Raw genomic sequence first — 11,409 nt, 5'->3', positions numbered from 1 at the left:
TGTAGAGTTCCACATATAGCAAATATAGTGTCCTTGAAACATACCTATGCACATTATGACACTAAAGTCCTATCTTCTTCAGAATATTAACCACTTCTCAGATCTTTATCATTCTTTACTTCACATTATACTCTATTTGTACATCACTTCTTTAAATCTCTTTATCTAGCAAGCCTTTTTCCATGTTTTCTCACTCTCTTAATCTTCTTTGTATATGCCATTCCCCCTACTGAGTACATAGTGTTGTCCCTCACTTTTCACCTTCCTTAGGCCTTAACTTAGATATCACTTCCTCTAAGAAGTCTCATTATTCCCCAAGTCCAGGTTGGATTCCCTTTCTAGTCACTCCCATAGAATCCATCATTGTACAGTGGATTATAATAGCCTGTTTATCTGTTTCTGTTTCCCACTAGGTCATAAGTTTTCTGGGGTCAGAGACTTTTTCTTTCTTATTTAGTATTATAATACCATTGTCTGGCCCAGAATCTCATACATAGCAGTTTCTTTTTAAAAAAAAATGAGCAAATGTTGTTTTTGTAATATCTTGCCAACACAAACATACACACACAGTTGCCTCTTGTGAACTTCCCTTGAAATTCATTTAAACCTTATTCTGCTATGGGAAAGTCTGACACAGGAGCATATACTAAGTTTCACTTCTCCAGAAAGAACATTTACTCACCCAAAGTAGATATAGCAATAAAATCTCTAGGGTCTTCACAGACTCCTATATCCCTGATTAACTGTAGCCATTACCAACCTCTGCATATCTCACCCTGCCAAGGTGTCTAAGTTTCTCCAGTTCAAGGCATTGCCAATCTCAAACCACGGGGCCATTCTCAGAGACAACACTCAAAAGGTACTAACAAGGAGAGGAAAGAGGAGACAAGTTAAATCCTTTCATTTGTCATAAGATTTTCTGCAGCCAGGATTGGTCAACAGCTTGGCACTTAATAGAGCCTTGTATTCCCTGATATCTTTTTGGTATATAAGTTAAATAATGACTAAGAGGACATGCCAGCTACTGAATCACCAAGAGATACAATTATCAGCAGAGCTGGTACTTTGGGAGAAATAGATGCAATTGCACCCAATTCTTTTGCTCCTGCCATCTTTTTTTTCGATAAAAATAACTTAATAAATTTGCTGTTCTTACAGGAGCTGACCTACCTTGCCAGAGAATTGACATCTTATAGCCAGAAAGCCTGACTATGAAACGCTTTAGAAAATTGAAGGTAAGTAACTAACTCATTTCCAATTTCTGGAGTTTAGGGTTCTAATAAAATCAGAAATTACTAGGAAAAGAAGTCAACAGCACTTTTCATGTTTAAATTTGTTAGGGAGTTTCAGTATCAACGAATGAATGTGTCATGCAGCAGATGACCCTCTAGGATGAATTTGATTAATTCTCCACAACAGCAAAATTGCGTAATCAGATGGTGCTGCTTAAGGTCTTCTCTTGCCTTGTTGTTGAATAACCTAAATTGTGCAACCTCTAGTGGATTTCTACTCTGTCAAGTATCAAAGATCATCCCTACAGATGGAAAGAGAAGATTTTCTTTTGGGCTGCATGTGATCTCAGTGGGAAAGGTAAAAACTGGATGTATGTACTTTATTAAATTTAGCTCCCTCCTGACTGGGATATGCTAGAATCAGTGACATTTCAAGTATGGTGACCATAAAAATGAGACGGAGGGAGCTCTATCAGAAAAAAAGGATTTCAGTTCCAATCTTAACTACTAGCTTGCTTTGTGACCTTGGGCAAGTCTTTTGCTCTCTTTGGGCTTCAGTTTCTGCTCTGTACAGTTAGGGAGAGTAGACATTTTCCTTGATGATCTCTAGGTTCTTTCTACCTCATGAAGCCCATTAAGTCAATTAGTTAAATGTCTCGGGTGATAGCATTTAGGGTGCAAATTAATTGGATGGTCCTCTCAATTCTGCAATTAACTTTGTGTTTGGCTGTCTTACAACAAATATCTGGATGGATGTCTTCTTTTCACTTTTCATCTGGATGTTTGAGTGCCAGGTAGATGTTGAATTTGTGAATCTAAGCCACAGTGGCTAATATCAGTTGAATAAAGGGCTAACTTTTTTCTTACAGAATACACTTGATCTCTGAAAAATGAAAGGATTTAGGGGTGCTGACGCCCTGCACAGTTGAAAATCTGTATTTAGTTCCCCAAACTTAACTATGTATAGCCTACTGTTGACCAGAAGCCCTATCAGTAACATAGTCAATTAGCACATATTTTTTATGTTATGTGTATTATATACTGTATTCATGCAATAAAGTAAGCTAGAGAAAAGAGAAAGTTATTAAGAAAATTGTAAGAAGGAGAAAATACATTTACAACCTTGTATTATATTTATCGGGGAAAAAATCCGCATATAAGTGAACCCACATTGTTCAAACCCATGTTGTTCAAGGGTCAACTGCACACATTTTCTAGAATAACTTGTAACATTTATTTATATTGGAATTTGGTATACATTTCATATTTGGAAGCAAATTGGCACTGATAAGTGCCTGCTTATACTCATCTTCTGTCACCCTTCAAACTATGGAATAACTAAATTGACTTTTACTACCTATAAACAGTGTTGTCCTGACTGGAACTATATCAGACCCTAAAGAGAATAAATTTTAAAAGAGGTTGTTTTTCTCTGAAAACCCTTATATTATTTCCCTTTTTTCACCCAACATGGAAATGTGGCTTAAACTATATGTCAGTTAGGCTCTCTCTGCAAAAGCAGATGATGAAACAGAGGAGTGCAGATGTTTATTGCAAGTAATGCCTGTGAAGAGTAAAAAGAAGAGTAAGCAGAAGTGGGTAGAGAAAGACTTTAGACTATGATGCTACTGTGAAAGGAAAAGGGACAGGAAGTAGGATTAGACAAGAGTCAGACTGAGGCTCAGATCTCACAAAGCCTCATCTATGTTAGGTCGTAACATAGAGCTCTCAAGCAAAAATGTTGCATTAAAGAGTCTCATGATGGAGAGAAATGGCCAGGCCCTAGTACCTCTACACATGCTCAGTCATTGACTGGAGGATGACCATGAAGTCATGGCAGAACCTGAAGGTAGAGGTTGTCAGATAAAGGCTTTCCTTACAGCTGATTTACAAATGCTTGAAGAGGGCAGCCCAGGTGGCTCAGCAGTTTAGTGCCGCCTTCAACCCAGGGCCTGATCCTGGAGACCTGGGATCGAATCCCACGTCAGGCTCCCTGCATGGAGCCTGCTTCTCTCTCTCTCTCTCTCTCTCTCTCTCTCTCTCTCTCTCTGTGTGTGTGTGTGTGTGTGTATGTGTGTGTGTCTCATGAATATATAAATACAATCTTTAAAAAAAATGCTTGAAGTGAGATGCAGGCAACATGCCTCCATAACTGCCAGAAATGCCATTTTTCTTTATATTCCAGTTTGAGCCTATAATAATATGCCTACCACATTAAACCTAAGCTTTTGTTTCATTTCAAAGAGAAAAAAGTACTTAGGATTAAGTTTCACAAAGAAGTGTAAAATGCATATTCTAAAAACTACAAAATATTGTTAAAAGAGATTAAAGAAGACTTAAATAAATGGAAGCCTATCTCTTGTTCATGGATCAGGAGATTTAGTATTGTTAAAATTACAATATGCCTCAAATTGATCTATAGATTCAAGGCAATATCTGTCAAAAGTCTGACTGTCTTCTTGATTCTTTTTGCAAAAATGGATGAGCTAATCCTAAAATTCCTATGGAAACTCAACGGATCCGAACAACCAAAACAATCGTGAAAAAGAATAAAGTTGGAGGATTCACACTTCTGGTTTCAAAATTGTTACAAAGCAACAACACTCAAAAAAGTCTGGCACTGGTGGGGCGCTTGGGTGGCTCAGTTCGTTAAGCGGCCGAATCTTGATTTCAGCTCAGGTCATGATCTCAGCATTGTGAGGTCAAGCCCCGTGTTGGGCTCCATGCTGGGCGTGGAGGCTTCTTAAGACTGTCTCTCCTGTCCTTCTACCTCTCCCCCATCCCTCTAAAAAAACAGTCTGATACTGGCATAAGGAGAGATCTATAGAAAAATGGAATAGAACTTCAAATTCAGAAATAAATTCATTCATCAATGGTCAATTGATTTTCGACAAGGATATCAAACCTATTTAATGGTAGAAAAAATGGTGTTTTCAACAAATGATGCTGGGACAACTGGATATCCATATGCAAAACAATGAATTTGGACACCTTCCTTATACCATATTTAAAATTAAAAAGTGCTTCAAACGACACTGTCAGAAAAGTAAAAACTTAATCCATGGAATGGGAAAAATATTTGCAATATATCTGACAAAGATCTAATACCTAAAATATATGAAGATTTCTTTTGACTCAATAGTAAACAGATAAACAACACTATCATAAGTGTCCAAAAGATTTGCACAGGTATTTTTCAAAAGATAATATGCAAATAGCTAGTAAGCACATGAAGAGGTGCTCAACATCATTGGTCATCAGATATATGCAAACAAAACCACAAGAGGATATCATTTCATAACCACTAGGATGTCTATAAAAACATATACTTTTTAAAGTGGAAAAGAACAAGTGTTGGTGAGAATGTGGAAAAACCGAAATCCTCATGCATTGCTGGGAGGAATGTTAAATGATGGAGCCACGCAGCAAAACGGTTTCCAGTTCTGCAAAAAAAATTCAAGAGTTACCACATGACTCAGCATTTTCACTCCTAGTATTATATCCAAGAGAACTGCACACACATGTTCACACAAGAATGTGAACACTGAGCGCTCATGACAATCTTATTCTTAATGGCCCCCAAGTGGAAACACAAAATGTTTATCATCTGATGAATGGATAAACAAAATGGGCTATATTCATATAGTGGAATATTATTTGGTCATTAAAAGGAATATTCTGATACATGCTACCACATGGAAAAACCTTGAAAATGTTATGTTAAGGGCAAGAAGCCAGACATTGTACGATTCCAAGTGTATGAAATGTCCAGAATAGAAAAACCTGTGGACACAGAAAGCACTTGGCAGGGGGATGGGGTGAAAAGGGAATTGAAGATGACTTCTACATTACTGGGCTTCTTTGGGAGTGATGAAAGGATTCTGAAATTAAGGAACATACAGGGAATATAGAAATTCATAATGTACTAAAAACCACTGAGTTGTACACTTTATTTTTTTAAGTTTTATCTGTTTGTTCATTTAAGACACAGAGAGAGAGAGGCAGAGACATAGGCAGAGGGAGAGCAGGCTCCATGCATGGAGCCCGATGTCAACTCGATCCCGGGACTCTGGGATCACACCCTGAGCCAAAAGCAGACGCTCAACCGCTGAGCCACCCAGGCATCCCTGAGTTGTAGACTTTAAAGGTGAACTTTATAGTATGGGAATATGATCTCCAGAATATAGTTAAAAGCAAGCAAACAAACAGTACACAGAAAAGGACCTTGCCATGAGGACAAACTAAGATTTTAACAACAAAGAACTTGTCCCAGACAAAGTATATCCATCCAATAAGAAGCACAGGACAATTATGAACTAGAAAATGTCATGGAATCTAAGTAAGGTACTGAGTTAAACCAATAGATTTCATTTATCTGTTCAAAATAAACCTACTTAGTACATATTGTGTTCCAAGCCTATTTTAGGGTCTGGGATTATGGACAGGGACAAAATATGGTCTCTGCTTTCAAGGATGTGACAGTTCAGAAACAGGCAAGAAAACAGGTAACCTCAATATGACACGATAAGTGCTATGAGAATTATACACGGGGAACATGGGAGTTTAGAGGAGCAGCACCCACCCTAGTACAGTCAATAGATGCTTCCTGGAGGATATTTAATATGAGCTGAGTTTTGGAAAAAATGAGGATTTAGCTAAATTAAGGTGGTCACATAGTGGGTGTGGGAAGATGGTAGAGGCAGCATTACAGCAAAACAAAATAGTATATGCTCAAAAACCCAAGAGTGCAAGAGATAAATAATAGTATATTTATGGAACTGCAAGAGTTTCAAGATGACTGGGGTAAAGGGTGAATATGAAGAAGTGGTGAGAGATAGGATTTCAGTGGTTGTGGGTGCTTGCTCATGAAGAACCTTGAGTACTACTTGAAAAGGTACGAGCCAAAAGCCTATCTCTCGAGACATGATTCCTTGAGGAACTCCCCGGTGGAAAAATCCAAAAGACTTTAAAAATTGCTGTTATATTTCTTCCCCCTCAGGAATAGAACTTTCACCAACATCTGCCTATTTTCTCTAGATTATTATTTCCTTTGGGCACCAGACATCTTGCTTTCTCAGACATAGTGACTCCGTTTAATATGGCGGCAAGGGCAAATGTCAATTTGTGGAGCGTCATAGTAACAGTAAAGACACTGAGACTGGAATTCTCAGAGACAACCACAGCTCTTGATCTCTGCCAGGAGCATCTCTCCTGATGCCAGGAAGAAAAAAAAAGGTCTGTCTTAGCTTTTGTGTCTCTTTGTGCACCCGGAGTAATGCTGTTTTCTTGCCAGGCATTTCACTGACGCCTGCTGTGGTCTCCTATCCCTTCTTCTCATTTATTCAAGAGATCAAGGCAGCAAATATACTAGCACTTAAGATTTTAAAATAGGGGGGGCACCTGGGTGGCTCAGTGGTTGAGCGTCTGCCTTTGGCTCAGGTTGTGATCCTGGGGTCCTGGGATCGAGACTCGTATCCGGTTCCCCTCGGGGAGCCGCTTCTCCCTCTGCCTGTGTCTCTGCCTCTCTGTGTGTGTCTCTCATGAATAAATAAATAAAATATTTTTTAAAATTTTTTAAATAGGGCTTTGTGTTATTTCATTCCTGGTTAGAGATGGTGACAGAACACCGAGAAGTAAGTTGGGTAAGACAGAGACGATCTTACAGAGATAAACAGCACTGGGTGTTGTTCTCTAATTAAGAACACTACCTCATCACTGGGGAACAAATGTGAGAACAATTAGGACTATTAATAAAGAGCATATAGGTTGCATGTGCAACACAGCCTCCAAAGTGTTAAAATTGGTTTATTTTTTTCTTAAGTACAGTGATAATTTGATAAAGATACCGTGTGCATTTTTCCTCCTTCAGAGGCACAACAGAGCTTGGTCCTCCACTTTCAGCTTCCCTGCTTGCTATGTGCTTCACCAGTTACCGGGACTGACCAACAATTATGGGTACTCTCTCAACTTGGAACACTTTTTCAGTTAACTTCCGGGAGGTGGCCTTTTCTGCTGCTCCTCCTCTGTTCAACTTCTAAATACTGAAGGTCTCAGGGCTTGGCACTAGTCCTCCTGGTCTTCTCTGACACACCCTCCCTAGTGAGCTCATCCAATTATATTACTTTGATATTGTCTATTAACTAATGACTTCCAAAGATTATGTCTTTAGACTTGACCTGTGCTCCAGGTTCCAATCTTGTACATCTAGTTGCCTCTTTGTGTGTCTACTAGCCAGCTAAAACTTTTTTTTAAGTATACTTAATGTACAGTGTTATATTAGTTTATTAGTTTCAGGTGTATCACAGTATAGTGATTCAACAATTTGATACATTTCTCAGTGCTCAGCAAGATATGGGTACTCTTCATTGCCTTCACCTATTCTACCCATCCCCCTACCCATCTCCCCTCTGGCAACCATCAGTTTTCTGTATAAAGTCTGGGGGTTTTGTTTTGTTTGTTTTTCTTTTTTTGTTTGTTCATTTATTTTGTTTCTTAAATCCCACATATGAGTAAAATCATATGGTATTTGTCTTTCTCTGATTGACTTATTTCACTTACCTTTATACCCTCTAGGTCCATCCATGTTGTTGCAAATGGCAAGATTTCATTCTAGACAGCAAAAATTTTCTTATGTCCCAAACAAAACTTCTTTCTATCCTGCCCCACATCCTGCTTCTCTAATCCCTCTCAACTCCGTGAATAACATCACCACCTGCCCAGTGGCTCAAGCTAAAAACTTTGGATTCCCCCTCTTTCCCTTTCTCATCTGTAATTTCCATTGATTCTACCTCCATAACAGATGCTGAATCCACCCACTGCTGTCCATCTCCATCATTATTACTCTAAGCAACACTGCCATCATCTTTCATCTGGACTAGCTAATCTTCTATTCTTCCTACAATCCACTTTCCACATGGCAGCAGATTTTATTTTTTGAGATGCACATCAGATGATACTGTTCTCCAATAATATCACCCATATTTAGAACAAAATTCAAACTCCTTACCATGGTCTACAAGGCCCTATGTGATCTGACCACTCTTTACCTTTTTCTTAAGCTGGTATCACTCTTTTTTGCTCATTATACAACAGTTATACTGAACATTTTGTTCCTAAAAAACACCAAACTCATCCCTGATTTAGGACTTTTTATTTTGCTATTCCTTTTGCCCAGAAGATTCTTCCCCTTTCATAGGCCTATTTTTGTAAATAAAGTCTGATTGTAACACCCAGCCATGCCCATTCATTTACAATTGACTATGGCTGCTACTATGCCACAATGGCAGAATGGAGTAGTTGCAACAGATACCATATGACCCACAAGCCCTTTGAGCAAAAGTTTGCCAAACCCAAGTGTATCTTTGAATGGCTGTCTCCTTTTTTTTTTTTGCATTCATTCTTTTTTTATTTAATAAATTTATTTTTTATTGGTGTTCAATTTACCAACATACAGAATAACACCCAGTGCTCATCCCGTCAAGTGCCCCCCTCAGTGCCCGTCACCCATTCACCCCCACCCGCAGCCCTCCTCCCCTTCCAACACCCCTAGTTCGTTTCCCAGAGTTAGGAGTCTTTATGTTCTGTCTCCCTTTCTGATATTTCCCACACATTTTTTCTCCTTTCCCCTTTATTCCCTTTCACTATTATTTATATTCCCCAAATGAATGAGAACATATAATGTTTGTCCTTCTCCGATTGACTCATTTCACTCAGCATAATACCCTCCAGTTCCATCCATGTTGAAGCAAATGGTGGGTATTTGTCATTTCTAATGGCTGAGTAATATTCCATTGTATACATAGACCACATCTTCTTTATCCATTCATCTTTCGATGGACACCAAGGCTCCTTCCACAGTTTGGCTATTGTGGACATTGCTGCTATAAACATCAGGGTGCAGGTGTCCCGGTGTTTCATTGCTTCTGTATCTTTGGGGTAAATCCCCAACAGTGCAATTGCTGGGTCGTAGGGCAGGTCTATTTTTAACTCTTTGAGGAACCTCCACACGGTTTTCCAGAGTGGCTGCACCAGTTCACATTCCCACCAACAGTGTAAGAGGGTTCCCTTTTCTCCGCATCCTCTCCAACATTGGTGGTTTCCTGCCTTGTTAATTTTCCCCATTCTCACTGGTGTGAGGTAGGATCTCATTGTGGTTTTGATTTGTATTTCCCTGATGGCAAGTGATGCAGAGCATTTTCTCATGTGCGTGTTGGCCATGTCTATGTCTTCCTCTGTGAGATTTCTGTTCATGTCTTTTGCCCATTTCATGATTGGATTGTTTGTTTCTTTGGTGTTGAGTTTAATAAGTTCTTTATAGATCTTGGAAACTAGCCCTTTAATCTGATACGTCATTTGCAAATATCTTCTCCCATTCTGTAGGTTGTCTTTTAGTTTTGTTGACTGTATCCTTTGCTGTGCAAAAGCTTCTTATCTTGGTGAAGTCCCAATAGTTCATTTTTGCTTTTGTTTCTTTTGCCTTCGTGGATGTATCTTGCAAGAAGTTACTGTGGCTGAGTTCAAAAAGGGTGTTGCCTGTGTTCTCCTCTAGGATTTTGATGGAATCTTGTCTCCTTATTTAGGTTTGTGTGCTAGTGTCATCCCCTTAGAGAGACATGCCCCCTAGTCACCCTTTCATATTACCTTCTCGATTTCTTCATAACACTTCTCTGAAATTATCTTATTTGTTCAATTGGCTACTATCTGTTAATCCCCATTAGACTATAACTTTTTTTGTCATATTCCCGGTGGCTCCCTAGGTTCTGGCACTGTATTTGGCACACCATAGGTCCTCCATAAATATATGTTGGATAAAATAATACATGAATTTAGGTGGGACATCAAGATGTTTACAAAACAATGAATCCATATACATATAACCATAGAATTTATTTAGATATAGCTTATGAGCAAATGTATGGTCAGGAAGAGAAAAATCTCTTAAAATAAGGGTACAGGAGCATTAAAAGATGGATGGAGAAACACTGTACGGTAAAACAAACCTCAAATTAATTTATAATTAACTGGATCTTGACGAGCAAAGTTTTAACATCTATTTTGGAGCGATGGTTAAAGAAATCAAGTAGAAAGTTCCCACAATTGCTTAGCTACTCCCTCTGTTTGGAAAAAGATGTTAATATTACCTTGTTGAATTCATTTTGATCAGCAGATGGAAGGCAGTGGGAGGGGTAAATGTGGGTGTTGAAGAATGACCCTTTTAATAGATTCCCAAACTTGGCTTCATTTATGTCATCTCTGCACTTTTTTGGGCAATTATTTTTGCTGCTGTCTTTCTTCCGAATGATGCACTTTCTTGAGCACCCTCCCACCCACCCCCAAAGGCTTTCGTTCTCCTGCGCATTGCTGCAGCTTCGCAACTTAGCTTTGAGCTCCCTCTGCTGGCACCAAAAAGGCTGCTCAGTTGGTTTCTTCTGGAGTCCATACCCTAAACTAAAGGATGCAGGATGAAAATAACCAGATTAAAAGTACAACCTTTTCTCCCTTTCAGTTCAAGAAAATTAAATGGAGTCTTGATTTATACATTGTAGTCATATCATCAATTGAAGCATTTAGCAGGCATAGCCTGAATGACTGGCTCAATCAAAATCCATGTTAATGAAGCTTTTCTCTATTCATCTGGAGCAGTATGATTACCTTTATTCTTTCTTCCTAAATATTGGATCTGTGCAAAAGTCCACATAGCCTGTGCAGATTCTCTGGATGTCTGGTGGGCATGATGAGATGTATACACATGTGTTTTTAAAGCAACACAAAGAAATGTGATGCATATATCAGTGCAATTACCTCTTTCAGTTGCTGTTCTTTTAGACTCCTTTGGACATGGGTTTGGGGATGCTGGTAATTTCTATATTCAACATGACTGATAGCTTGGTTTTTTTCTTTTTTCTTTTTCTTTTTTTTAAGATTTTATTTATTTATTCATGACAGACACACACACACACACAGAGAGAGAGAGAGAGAGAGAGAGAGAGAGAGAGAAAGAGAGAGGCAGAGACACAGGCAGAGGGAGAAGCAGGCTCCATGCAGGAAGCCTGACGTGGGACTCGATCCTGGGTCTCTAGGATCACACCCCAGGCTGAAGGTGGCACTAAACCACTGGGCCACTGGGGCTGCTCTTGATTTTTTTCTAATAACTGGATGTGCAGTAGAAAACATTGGT

General features: G+C 39.0%; 1 long non-coding RNA gene across 1 annotated transcript in view; it reads left to right on the top strand.

Annotated features, from left to right (window-relative positions):
• The first annotated feature begins 1,163 nt into the window (after positions 1 to 1,163).
• The window catches only part of LOC140596157 (uncharacterized), a 45,044-nt gene continuing 34,798 nt past the window's right edge, over positions 1,164 to 11,409 (top strand). Inside the window, exons 1-2 of the long non-coding RNA XR_011998174.1 lie at positions 1,164 to 1,235; positions 1,500 to 1,590. This is a non-coding gene — a long non-coding RNA (uncharacterized lncRNA). The remainder of the gene's footprint in view (positions 1,236 to 1,499; positions 1,591 to 11,409) is intronic.

Source organism: Vulpes vulpes, chromosome X (genome assembly GCF_048418805.1).
Source record: "Vulpes vulpes isolate BD-2025 chromosome X, VulVul3, whole genome shotgun sequence".
Taxonomy (NCBI): domain Eukaryota; kingdom Metazoa; phylum Chordata; class Mammalia; order Carnivora; family Canidae; genus Vulpes; species Vulpes vulpes.
The sequence above is the reverse complement of the archived record's forward strand: the minus strand, read 5'-3'. Positions and strand labels throughout refer to the sequence as shown.